Source organism: Brachyhypopomus gauderio, chromosome 2, assembly GCF_052324685.1.
Source record: "Brachyhypopomus gauderio isolate BG-103 chromosome 2, BGAUD_0.2, whole genome shotgun sequence".
Lineage (NCBI taxonomy): Eukaryota > Metazoa > Chordata > Actinopteri > Gymnotiformes > Hypopomidae > Brachyhypopomus > Brachyhypopomus gauderio.
Genome location: NC_135212.1, coordinates 8084620 through 8098862, shown reverse-complemented (window position 1 = coordinate 8098862; position 14243 = coordinate 8084620).

Below are 14243 nucleotides of genomic sequence, written 5' to 3'. Positions count from 1 at the left end.
AGAACACAGGGTGGTCAAACCTGGTCATCTGCAGGCCTACAAATTGATACAGAGATGCCTGAGGCTGTAAGATCATCTCTGTGAAGACCTGAGATCATTGTGTGAGGAGGGCCTTCAGAGAGGCTAAGCATGGTTGCTAGCAGATACATGTGGAAGAGGTTAGGGTTAGGATAACAACCTTCCCCTAACCTAACCCTAGCCCTATCCCTAACTCTAACCTCTCACTATTAGAGTCCCCACCTGCCTTAAACCAGCCACAATTATCTCAGTACCAAAGAAAAACACTGTGATCAGCTGACTATCACGCAGTTTCAAATCATCATTAAATGTTTGAAACTCTTATTGTGAGATACTTTCTTACTCTGCACACAACCTTCACACACAATGATCTCAGATGTTCAGTTCAGCTTTTAACATGTTAATCCCCCATAAATTTAACATAGTAATCCACCCATAATGCACCCTAAATAGTAGTGTAGATAGGTCAGAGGTTCATACCCTCGAGCTACTAAAATCCCAGGTTCAAACAATGAAGGACTGCATGAGGTTTGAAAGTTGAACAGACATTATGGTAAAATGATCAGATAATTATATCCATATATATTATACATATATCCATATATATTATACATTGTTATACATATGCATTTGTGGAGAATCATTTCAAGAAGTACTGTTAAACCCAACTAAGCAATGATAATCCTCTCCTCCTCCACCTTACAACACTGATTCAGTCTGTGGCAGACATGACATGATGTAATGCCCCATGAACTGATAAGCGAAACTCACTTCTCATTTGCATAAAGTTGACTCACTCTCTCTTTGGGGGTCCACAGCGCACTTTTAATAGAAATGAATGAGAGGCGGAGCACAAATAGCCTCTTTTTCAGTGTAACGTACCAAAAGGCTCAGAGATCTGAGACAGATTACTGTGACAGAAGTTTACCCACATCTAACTTTGAGATTAGACATATTGCCATGACAGTTAGAAGTGTAACCACATCTGACTCTGATATTAGATTAGATAGATTAGATAGACCAAGGGCTCTGGGTCTGTCAGTAGTTTGCTATATCGTCACTGCTGACAACTACTGAACACACTACGCCACTAGCACACACTCACTACCCACTGTAATACACTTACTACCCATTGTAATACACTCACTACCCGCTGTAATACACTCACTACCGAACTGTAATACAGTCACTACTCACTAGCACACACTCACTACCCACTGTAATACACTCACTTACCACTGTAATACACTCACTACCCCACTGTAATACACTCACTACCCCACTAGCACCCACTCACTACTCACTGTAATACACTCACTACCCACTGTAATACACTCACTCAGATTTAAAGTGTGCAGATACAGTCTGAATTGTGGTTTGAACTAACCTAGTTTTTTTGCCAGGACCGATTATTAAAAAGAAAAAAAAACGGGACAAACCCGTTTACCCATTTTGTAATACACCCACTATCCTACTGTAATACACAATAAATTTTAATACACTCACTACCCACTGTAATACACTCACTCACTACCCACTGTAATTCACCCACTACCCCACTAGAACACTCACTACCCACTGTCATACACTCCCTACCCACTGTAATACACTCACTACCCCACTAGCACACACTCACTACTTACTGTAATACACTCACTACCCCCACTAACACACTCACTACCCACTAGCACACACTCACTACCCACTGTTATACACTCACTACCCACTGTAATACACTCACTGCCCCACTAGCACACACTCACTACCCACTGTAATACACTCACTACCCCACTAGCACACACTCACTACTTACTGTAATACACTCACTACCCCCACTAACACACTCACTACCCACTAGCACACACTCACTACCCACTGTTATACACTCACTACCCACTGTAATACACTCACTGCCCCACTAGCACACACTCACTACCCACTGTAATACACTCACTATTCACTGTAATACACTCACTACCCCATCAGCACACTCACTACCCACTGTAATACACTCACTACCCCACTAGCACACACTCACTACCCACTGTAAATTCACCCACTACCCACTGTAATACACTCACTACTCACTGTAATCCACCCACTACCCCACTAGCACACTCACTACCCACTGTCATACACTCACTACCCACTGTAATACACTCACTACCCCACTAGCACACTCACTACCCACTGTAATACACTCATTACCCCACTAGCACACTCACTACCCACTGTCATACACTCACTACCCACTGTAATACACTCACTACCCCACTAGCACACTCACTACCCACTGTAATACACTCATTACCCCACTAGCACACTCACTACCCACTGTAATACACTCACTACCCCACTAGCACACTCACTACCCACTGTCATACACTCACTACTCCACTAGCACACTCACTACCCACTGTAATAAACTAACTATCCCACTAACAGCATTTATTTAGGTTCCTCTATCATTATGATGATGACACATTTCCCATGGCACCTCTACAGAGAACAGTGTCAATCTTCATACCTAGTGTTGTCCATATTAGAAAACACAACACGTAATCATGGCAGCGGTAGGTATGTGGGTGTGTGTGTCAGCATCTGCTCAGAGTCTTGAAACGGAACCTGTCAGCACAGCAATCAGATAAAGAAGAGAGTGTATTACCTTCAGTGAATAGCAGCATGCATTTACAACTTTAATGACTTAATTATCCATCACAAAAAATGACATCTATATTTAGCCATTTATGTAATTTGTAACGGATAATCAGGCCCAGGAGTATTCACTTTGGAGTATAAGATACTTTACCAAACTAATTATTATTTGTCAAATTAAATTGAATTTAATTTAGTGGTGGGACTTTAACGCGTTAATTTTGATTAATTAATTACAGGAAAATTAATGCACTAAAAAATTTACGCATTTAACGCATGAGACACTTTTGCACCATGGAATGTTTCTCAGTGCACGAGTTCCAGACATACAGATTATATGGACTAGGGATGCACCGAAATGAAAATTCTTAGCCGAAACCGAAAACCGAAAATGAGGAAACCAAGGCCGAAAGCCGAAAACCGAAACACCGAAATACATTATGCCAATTATTAGTAACATTGGATTTATGGCTAACCTCACTAAAATCAAGGCATTGCTATTCAAAGAATAAATCAACTACAAAATTTGATTTGAAAATATTTATTTAGCACTGACATTACAGTAATGCATATTATAAAATAAAATTAGTGGTGGGCCGTTAACGGCGATAACGCTGACAAGGGCCGACCACTAATTAAATTTAACTCGCTTGCAGACCGTTTTTATCTGAGAGGATAAATATATGTATTTTATACGAGTTAAATTTAATTATAACTGACTGGCCTGAAAGATAAATATAAATTCTCTCATAAAAACGTGACGCGAGTTGCAACAACATTAAACAGCTCAGGTAAACACGCTTCTGAGAAATGTCGTCTGCCCTGCAAAACATAACGGGGCTCAATGTGCTCTATTAGCCTACGAAATCCCACATCCTCTACGACAGAGAACGGCTGATCGTCTAAGGCAACGAATTCCATAATTTTTGGTGTAATGTCCTTTGCCTCGGCGCCATCACTGGAAAACCTTTTTGCTAGCCTTTATCCAAATAAGCGCGTGCAGGTGGCGATTTTTGTTTGCGTCATCACAACACATTTTTTCGGCCGTGTTGTTTCGGTGATGAAAGTATTTCGGCCGAAAACCGAAAATGCAAATTTAAGCCATTTCGGCCGAAAATTTTCGGTGGCCGAATTTTCGGTGCATCCCTAATATGGACGCACAATAAGATCATGATGGAGGTGACTGAAGAGGCTACGCTGTTGGATGGGAAATTTAAATATAAGAAACTTCTAGATGGAAGTACAAACACAAATAGTGTTATTTACACTTTATGTAGGAAGGAGTTCGCTTATCACAGGAGCACTTCCACCCTTCGTTACCACCTCAACGCAAAACATGTTGGGGCTAACGCGCAGGTCAGTAATGATAACTTAGCTGCTAAACGTATTCCTAGTACGATAGGGTGACCAAACGTCCATATTTACCGGGACATGTCCATATTTCACATCCTGTCCAGGGCGTCCTGGGTATTTTTTAAAGTGAGGAAATGTCCTGGTTTTTATGTCCAATGTCCAATATACCATCTAAAATGGTATTAAAAAACATCTTCTGATTTACTTCAATTCTTCCAATATCCTGAGCAAAACTCCCAAAATTAAACAACATTTTTGGTCAAAATTTCCCAGTGTTCTGAACTGTTTTCTGCACTCATCTATTGGTCTGTGTAGTAGACTGGTGGAAAAATAAACAAGATGTCGAAGTTTATGATTATGTTCATTGATTCATTCATCATTCAAACTTAAATTAATATTTCTCATGTTAAATACTGAAATGTGATTAAAATGCGATTAATTTCGATTAATTAATTACAAAGCTTCCGATTAATTCGATTAATTTTTTTAATCGTGTCCCACCCCTAATTTAATTATATGTCAAATAAATTGACAGAATTTATTAATTATAATCACTTGAAATAAACTGCGCAGGATGTTATACAGTATCATACAGGACATTATACCATATCTTGTATAATCACATACAGGACATTGCACAGTATACTGTATGCACAGGACATTATATAGTATACTGTATACACCAGACATTATATAGTATACTGTATACAGGAGATTATATAGTATACTGTATACACAGGTGTAACGTCCTGCGTGACGCAGAACATGGAGGTGGACACAAACGCTGAGGATAACGAGATTTATTAAGGGAAATTCCAAATTCAGGGTCGAAAAGGATAGCGCGGGTCAGATCATTGAGGGAGTCCGAACATTGAACAAGCAATGACATACTAACATGGGAGTACTTACAAAATCAGGCAGGGAAACGTAGCAGGCAGGAACAAAATGGGGAAACACGAAAACATACACAAGAGCCAGAGAAACTTGAACAGAGATACATGCGGAGCACAAAATACGTGATACCAGACATGGGAGACACTGGGACTATAAATACACGGAACTTAAACAGACACAGCTGGAAACACTGACGACAAGGGTGTGGCAGACAATGGGAAACCAGGGCAACAGACAAGCAGGGCGGGAATAACGGGCAAGGAACAACACAGACACAAGGGGACAGGGAAACCGGAGTGACAGCTAGGAGAGGGGGTGTAGCCCTACGTGACAGAACCCCCCTCAAAACGTGCCACTCTGGGGCACGCAAAAGCCAGACAGGACAAGGGACCAGACCAAGGAAGACAAGGCACTACGACAAGACAGGGAACCACAGGGCACGGCGAGCAACAGGGACAGCGGACACAGGACAGACCAGAGGGACAGGGCCGGGCAAAACAGGACGTGGGACCCTGGGGCATGGCAGGGACAGGAGACAGGGAGACTGGCCAGGCGTTGGGCTGGGGCATGGCAGTACAAACAGGACCAGGGACAAGGGGAGACCGGACAGGACTAGGGCGAGGCACAGGAGCAGGGCTGGGCAGGACAGGACTGGGAACAGACACAGGAGTGGGGCCAGCAAATGGGGCAGAGGCAAACACTGAGGCAAAGACGCTATGGATAACAGAGACCAGGACAGGAACAAAGTGAGTGATTACTTGGGGAACAGACATGGGCACCGGGACAGAGACGACACCACTAGACACCGACACACAGGAACAGGCACACAGACACGGGCAGACACAATCATGGGGACCGGAACCAAAACAAAACCAGGGATGGGACTGGGGATCAAGGGGAACATGGGCCCAGAGGACAAACATCCAAAAGGAGGAGCAGGCACTCTGTGTCCAAGCCCACACGTGGGCAGCACAGTCTCCGGGGAAACAGGCAGGGTCCGCTGACGGGCAGCAGGACCAGGAACAGGCAATGACCTCCTCCGGGTCGTGGGAACAGGAAACGCGGGTGACCCCTTCCAGATCGTGGGAACAGGAGGCATGGATGACCCCTTCCGGGTCGCGGGAACAGGAGGCGTGGATGACCCCCTCCGGGTCGCAGGAACAGGCCGCTGAGGTGAGGAGATGCACTCGGGGGGCGGAGCTGCCAAGCCAACGTCCTCAGGGGGCGAGACCACCGGGCTGACGTCCTCGGAGGGAATCAGGCAGGGAAACGGAGCAGGCAGGACATAATTCTCACGCTACACCCCCGAACCCTTCCCTTCAGGCGTGTGTTAATGTTGTCCATGTCTTTATATGTATGTCCGTGGGTGTGGCTGGGTGTGTGTGTGTGTTTTAATATGTTTCACACGGTGCTTGTTAGGCTACATGTACTGTATATAGTGTGTGTTTGTATTGTTTGGTGCTCATCTTTAATGTGACAAAATCAACTGTTGTTTCGACCCACTGTGAGCGTGTCCTGCATCAAGCTAAATAAAACATAGCCTTGTGAACGCACCTCATCTTCGCATCCTTGACTCCCTCGTACCCGTGGGGGTGGGGGGGTTTGTGTTGTGTGCGAGTGTCGATTTGCTAAGTGGGAAGACCGCTAGCAACCGCGGACAATCTCTAATAATAGCAAAAAAAATTTGCGATGCAGCTCATTGGTGCATGGCACTATAGTGAGCTATTTTTAAAACAAGCCCCTTGGTGGCTTCCCTCGGGGAGCTTCGGCCGCCCTTCTGGGCGCTACCGGAGTCCTGGCTTTCTGCTGCGCGCTGGCTGGTGTCCGCGGCGTCTCCAAGGGCGCTCTGTACACCCACCTTGCCCACCTCGGACCGCTGGCTACACCAGGACCCCTGTGAGCTCCCGGGGATACCGTCGCCTTGCCCCTCGACGCCTCTATCTCCTCCTAATTCTCGGAGTCGCTCCGACCAAGCGACATGGGTTCCTCCGAGGTCGGGCAGCGGGAGCAGTCCATACTGCTCCCCTCCGAGGGGCTCTGAGGGATGTCCCTTGCAGACTGCACGGTGCCCTCTGAGCACTGAGCATTGCTAACCTCTTCCTCGCTCTCACCGTTGTGCTCGGAGGGGAGCAGGTGAACAGATGGAGAAGGGCTGACGTCCTCGTGTTCCTCACCGTAATACTCGGTTGGATCCGAGTAAACAGATGGAGAAGGACTAACGTCCTCCTTTTCCTCCCCGTAATACTCGGTAGGGGCGGACGGAGGGGGACTGACCTCTTCCTCCTCCTCTTCACCAGAGTGCTCGGTGGGTGCTGAGTAGACGGATGGCGTGGGGCTGCCCTCCTCCCCCTCAGACGTCTTGGGAGCTACCGACCCAGAGGGGAAGTTGCTGGTTTCTTCCTTGCTCTCCTCATCCGAGCACACTTCTCCGGAGTCTTCACTCCCGAACTCGAATTCGGGGGGAGTGAGGGCAAAGGCGCCTACCCCCACCACTATGGGCTCACTGGACTCCTCTTCTGGGAATACCGGGGTCAGAGCACAGCGCCTCTCGCTCCACACCCTCTCAGCGGCCAGTTGGAAGCATTCTGCATCCGACTCGTGTTCGGCCACCTGAGCTTGACGCAGCAGGCTCGCACACACTGGGTCCTGCTGCGTCTCCTCATCTGGTACCTGCATGTCGCGGCGACGCGCTGGGGAAGAGGCGTGATGGCGCTTAGCCTTCTTCTTCCCCCTTTTCCTTGCAGCTGTGTACCTTAGCATCTTGTGGCTCGTCTTTCTGTAACACTCGAGGGAGGAGGCACGACGAGTGTTGAACGGTGCAACGTTTAATAGACACAAACATGTTGAGCTCCGTGCGGAGGGCAAGTACTTTCAAACGACTCTCACACAGGCACGAAACTTTAGACAAAGACAAGCACAAGACATTGCGTGAATGCACATTATATAGGTGATTAACAAATACCCTCGTGATCTCGAGACAAGGCACAGGTGTGACTACGAACACGCTCACAAACGACCCACACCCACGGAACTACAAACAAGGACATAACTGCATGCAGACGACATAACTGCATGCAGACGACATAACGACACGCCCACAGGGAAGGGTCCGGAGCTGTGACCGTGACAAGTACTGTACTGTAGACAGGACATTATAGAGCAGGCGTACTCAACTAAATTTGTCCGCGGTCTAATTTTGGCACAGATACCTGTGACCTGAGGTCCGGTGCGGCGGGGATGGCGAACGTAAGTTGTTGAGCGGTGGGGGGGGGGGGGTTGGGGGTTGTGGCGAACGTAAGTTGTTGAGCGGGGTGGCGAACGTATCACTCGTGACGGAGTGTTTTTTCAATAGCCCTGAAATAAATGCTACGGTTTTGTTTTGGTCCGTATCCAGTTAATCAGGAATGAGATTGGGTCCGGACAGGATCGCGTTCGGGTCCGGATCCGGACCGCGGTTCGCCAGTTGAGTACCCCTGTTATAGAGTATACTATAGACAGGACATTATATAGTATACTGTATACACAGGACGTCTGGATGCACTTTCCAACTGTCCAAGATCATCCATCAAAATAATGGTGACATAATAAAAAACAACTGTGGAGTAACAACCTGTCACGTAGGGCAACGCCCCCTCTCGTAGCTGTCACTCAGGGTTCCCTCATGTCTGTGTTCCCTGCCTCTTTGTCCCGCCCTGCTCCTTGGTTTTGATGATTCCTCGTTTGTTACCACGCCCCTGTGTCATTGTCATCACCTGTCCCTAGTTTAGTTCTGTGTATAAAAGTCCCTGTCTCCCATGTCTGTATCGGTCTTTTTGTTTAATCCTGTTCATTGTCATCACATGAGTTCGCTCTTTTGTATTTCCCGTCCTCCGTGTGTTTTGCCTGTTCTCCCCTGGTTTGCCTGCCTTGTTGTTTTTCCTGTTCATGTTATGCCTGTGTATATTTCGTGTATGGACTGCCCACCCGATATGACCTGCGCCTGCTATCTTGACTCTGTCCATGGAATTTCCTTGAATAAATCTCGCTCTCCTCAGCGTTTGTGTCCGCCTCCCTGTTCTGCCCAGCGCAGAGCGTTACATAAAGACCGATCATACAAGGACACAGCGAGGGAGCGAGACTCTGGTGAGTTTAATCGATGCGATGAGATGTTGGCTGGTTCGGTCCAGTTCAACTCTCCGATATCGCAGCGTGAACGAACCAGAGACAGAATTTCCGCTGGCGCTGTGGGAACACGGAAGTCTCGACGCGCACCAACGAAAGCCCAGTCACTTTCGGTTTCGACTGGCTTTCGCGTCGAGACTCCTGTTGAGCGCTACGTGTCTGCCCGGCTTGATCACTATAGACCCTGCCTGTTCCCGCTGCCCGCCAGCGGACCCTGCCTGTTCCCGCTGCCCGTCTGCCGGCTCCTGTTCCCGCTGCCCGTCTGCCGGCTCCTGTTCCCGCTGCCTGTCTGCCGGCTCCTGTTCCCGCTGCCTGTCTGCCGGCTCCAGTTCCCGCTGGCCGCCGCCCGGCCGCGCCTGTGCCTGCTGCCCGCCGCCCGGCCGCGCCTGTAACCCCAGAGACTGTGCTGCCCTCTATTGGGCCTGGACTTTTTGTGCCCCCTGCTCTGCCCTGTGCCCCCGTCTCTTTGCCCATGTTCCCCTTGCTCCCATGTTCTGTCCCTGGTTTTGTGTTGGTCCCAATCCCTGTGTCTGTGTCTGGTCGGTTCCTCCAGGTCCCTGTCCCCGTGTCTGTTCCCCAAGTCATCACCCACTTTGTTCCTGTCCCAGTCTCAGTTGTCCAAGCCGTGTTTGCCTCCTTGTGTGCCTCTGCCCTGTCCCCTGGCCCCACTCCCGTGTCTGTCCCCGGTCCTGTCCTGTCTGGCCCAGCTCCTGTGCCTCGCCCTGGCCCTGTCCAGCCTCCCTGTGTCCCGTGTCGTACCACGTCCCTGTCCAGCTCTTGGCCAGTCTCCATGTCCCCTGTCTTTGTCCCTGCCATGCCCCAAGTCCCATGTCCTGTTCTGCCCGGTCCTGTCCCTCTGGTCTGTCCTGTGTCTGCTGTTCCTGTCCCTCGCCATGTGCCGTAGTTCCCTGTCCTGTCCTAGTCGGTGTCCCTGTCCTGTCTGCCCTTGCGTGCCCCGGAGTGGCATGCTTTGAGGGGGGGTTCTGTCACGTAGGGCAATGCCCCCTCTCGTAGCTGTCACTCTGGGTTCCCTCATGTCTGTGTTCCCTGCCTCTTTGTCCCGCCCTGCTCCTTGGTTTTGATGATTCCTCGTTTGTTACCACGCCCCTGTGTCATTGTCATCACCTGTCCCTAGTTTAGTTCTGTGTATAAAAGTCCCTGTGTCTCCCATGTCCGTATCGGTCTTTTTGTTTAATCCTGTTCATTGTCATCACGTGAGTTCGCTCTTTTGTATTTTCCGTCCTCCGTGTGTTTTGCCTGTTCTCCCCTGGTTTGCCTGCCTTGTTGTTTTTCCTGTTCGTGTTATGCCTGTGTATATTTCGTGTATGGACTGCCCACCCGATATGACCTGCGCCTGCTATCTCGACTCTGTCCATGGAATTTCCTTGAATAAATCTCGCTCTCCTCAGCGTTTGTGTCCGCCTCCCTGTTCTGCCCAGCGCAGAGCATTACACAACCAGATTAATTGAAAGCATGGTCATGCTCTCTCTCTCTCTCTCTATCTATCTATCTATTCTTTCTCTCTTTCGGTTTCACACTATGAATTATAAGGAAGAGTGTTTGTCAGTGTGACAGTAATTATCCAGCCTTATGCATGCGAGAGGGTTTTTTTGCACATGAGAGGGAGGTCCAGTTTCCATTCTCACAGAAAATAATTTCCAAAACTTTTACATTTTTTATTACACTAATTAATCTTAATTTTTACCAGCTAAAAATGGAACTCTAAACCGGGCTTCTATTCTGAGACATTCTGGTTGTGGGTCTCTTTGAAGGCCTCTTTCAGTCACCTATAGGTAACTATACACCAAATAGACTGTATTACTTAGGCCAGTGGTTCCCAAAGTGGGTGGGGCGCGGAGCTATTGCAGGGGGGGTGCGGAGCTTGGAAGTAAAACATGTGCACGTGTCAATATGGGGGGGTGTGTGTAGGGGGGTGCAAAAATATTCTCACCTACTAGAGGGGGGCACGGCAGAAAAAGTTTGGGAACCACTGACCGTCTGAGGCCATCTGAGTCTGATAATATGCAATAGTGGTTTGACATATCAACAGGTTTGATTAATTCATTTACTGTAATTGTTTGAAGAACAGAAATAAATGTACGTTTCACAGTACATCAAGACAAGTTTCTTTTGTTTACTCATCACCACCAAGGCATATTCTCTACAATCCATTTACCTCCCCCTGGTGGCCAGGCATGTACAGCACGCTTGACCATGCTGGTGTTTGAATCCAGATGAATTGACCTACATAATCTGCATGCCGCCTGTTCTGATAAATGAGCTGACAGCCACACTTCTGTCCTCGTCTTCCTCCTTGGGGACAGAAGAGTAACAGAAACAAAGAAAGGTGTAAAATAGGAGCAGGAAAGACAGAGCAGAGCGTGTGCACCAGGTGAGCAGGGCAGCTAAATATAGCCAGACCTTAATGTGATACATCATGTGTGAATGTAGGGTGGAGAGGGGGCACTGCCAGCTGTTACCAGAGTCTCTGTGGGGAGAGAGAGAGAGAGGGAAAGAGAGTGAGAGAGAGAGAGTGGGAAAGAGAGTGAGAGAGAGAGAGTGAGAGTAAGTGGGAAAGAGAGGTGGAGAGAGAGAGAGGGAGAGAGGGGGAGACAGAGAGAGGGCAGGGAGAGGGAGAGAGGGGGAGACAGAGAGAGAGGGAGACAGAGAGAGAGAGGGGGGAGAGAGGGAGAGAGAGGGGGAGACAGAGAGAGAGAGGGGGGGTGGCAAGATAATGTATTTGTTAAATTGGTGGTTTGCTGGGGCAGACAAATGATGGACTCTGATTGCTGCTGCAGTAGTGATGAAAGTCCCTCACCTGGGAAGACTGAGATGTCCATCCTGCCTTTACTCTGAGGTTCTACTCCCCGACCCTTAAACTGAGGTTCTACTCTCCCATCTACTGCAGGGCAGGACCAGTGAACATGGAGGTGAGATGAAGATGGTATAAAAACCCCTGTACACCCTCCAATAGAATGTGACTCTTTACCTAAAGAGGTTCATTGATATGCTTGCTGTGTGCATGGCGGCGTTCTCTAATGTGACTCAGCCCACCCGTCACAGGGCCTTCTTAGCTCAAGTGAGACTTTCCTGAGCAGGTTTTACAGTGACGCGTCCTCTCTTCATCCGGCGGTAGGTGTCTGTCTGCTGCTCCTTCAGCATGCATTATGAACATCTCATCTCTCCAGCTGAAAACGAGTCATTGCAGGGCTGTGTGACCATCCTAAAGAACAGCTCACGGCTCACGCGAGGCCCACACCTGTACTGACACTTTTGTTGCCTGTGTGGAGGAAGATGACTGACGTTCTATTGTACTCAAACATAACAAATCAGAGGAGATGCAGCAAAGCAGAGGATCATGGGAGAACTAACAGAGGAGTGTGGGAGATCTAACAGAGGAGCGTGGGAAATCTAACAGAGGAGTGTGGGAGATTTAACAGAGGATCATGGGAGACCTAACAGGGAAGCATGGGAGATCTAATAGAGGAGTGTGGGAGATCTAACAGGATCATGGGAGATCTAACAGAGGAGCGTGGGAGATCTAACAGAGAAGCATGGGAGATCTAACAGAGGATCATGGGAGATCTAACAGAGGAGTGTGGAAGATCTTACAGAGGAGTGTGGGAGATCTAACAGACAGTGTTGCCATAGTTACTTTGAAACAGTAATCCGACTACTGACTACTTCTTTAAAAAGTTACTAAGTTAAGTTACTGACTACTTGCTTTTAAAAGTAACTAAGTTAGATTACTTTTAGTTACTTTCAGCAGAGGCTGATCTCCCGCCCCTATAACGAAAATAACTACCAGTTCTGCCAATACTCACTTTATTGACATGTATTTTAACTGGAACATCAAAAATGACACTGGCATTTGTAATTTTTTTCTTGAAATAGGCTTACATGTTTTTTAAATAAATAAATAAGACAGTCTTTCTGTTCAACTCCGCCCACTTACAGGGTTGCCAACTCTCACGCATTGAGACACACGCATTTGACTGTCTTCACACGCTTACACGCCACACTTCCGATATCTCACGCTGAAAAAAAATCTAGTTTATTTACCTCTGATCCACATCTATGATTCAAAGAGTTACTAGTTCGATCTGGCGCCAACCACCGTTCGATCTGGCGCCAACCGCCAATTCAGCGATATAATACTGAATTTAGTCCATTTTACACCCCGCCCGGTAACATTTTACGTTCGCCGCCAAGCCCCGGTTTTTTTTTTCAGGTTTGACGTTGTGTTTTTGAAAGTAGACAGCACTCTGTCGCTAGGACAGAGTGTACAACGGACCTTAATGTTGTCTTCCTTAGCCGAAATAAAATCAAAATAATGCCTGTATTTCCAGCTGCTAAAGGCGAACCTCTCCTTCCATCTGACTTTGGCGCCGCAGAGCAGAGATGACGTAACCGCGTAAGAAACGTGTAGCCAAAAAATAAGAATGAATAAATATAACCTACGTTCCCCCGAAATGCAGAAATAGTAACGCACGATGTTTTAGATAAGTAACTTTAATCTGACTACTAGTTTTTAAATAGTAGTTGCGTTAGACTACTCGTTACTGAAAAAAGTAGTCCGACTACAGTAACGTGTTACTAAGTAACGTGTTACCGGCATCACTGCTAACAGAGGAGTGTGGGAGATCTAACAGAGGAGTGTGGGAGCAGAACTGTATAATCCAGGTTCAGAAAGTGAAAGTCCTCACCAGGATTTTGTTCAAGCTTCCTGGATTGTGCTGATTCCACTAATTTTACCTGGATTGCACTAATTTGAAAATCTAGCAAGCTTGAGCAAAATCCTGGTGAGGACATTTACTTTCTGAACCTGGATTATACAACTCTGTGTGGGAGAACTAACAGAGGATTGTGGGAGATCTAAAAGGGAAGCGTGGGAGATCTAACAGAGGAGTGTGGGAGATCTAACAGAGGATTGTGGGAGATCTAACAGAAGATCGTGGGAGATCTAACAGAGGAGAGTGGGAGATCTAACAGAGGAGCAGGGGAGATCTAACAGAGGAGCGTGGAAGATCTAACAGAGGAGCATGGGAGATCTAACAGGATTGGGAGAAATCTAACAGAAGATCGAGGAGATCTAACAGAGGAGTGTGGGAGATCTAACAGAGAAGCGTGGGATATCTAATAGAGGATTGTGGGAGATCTAA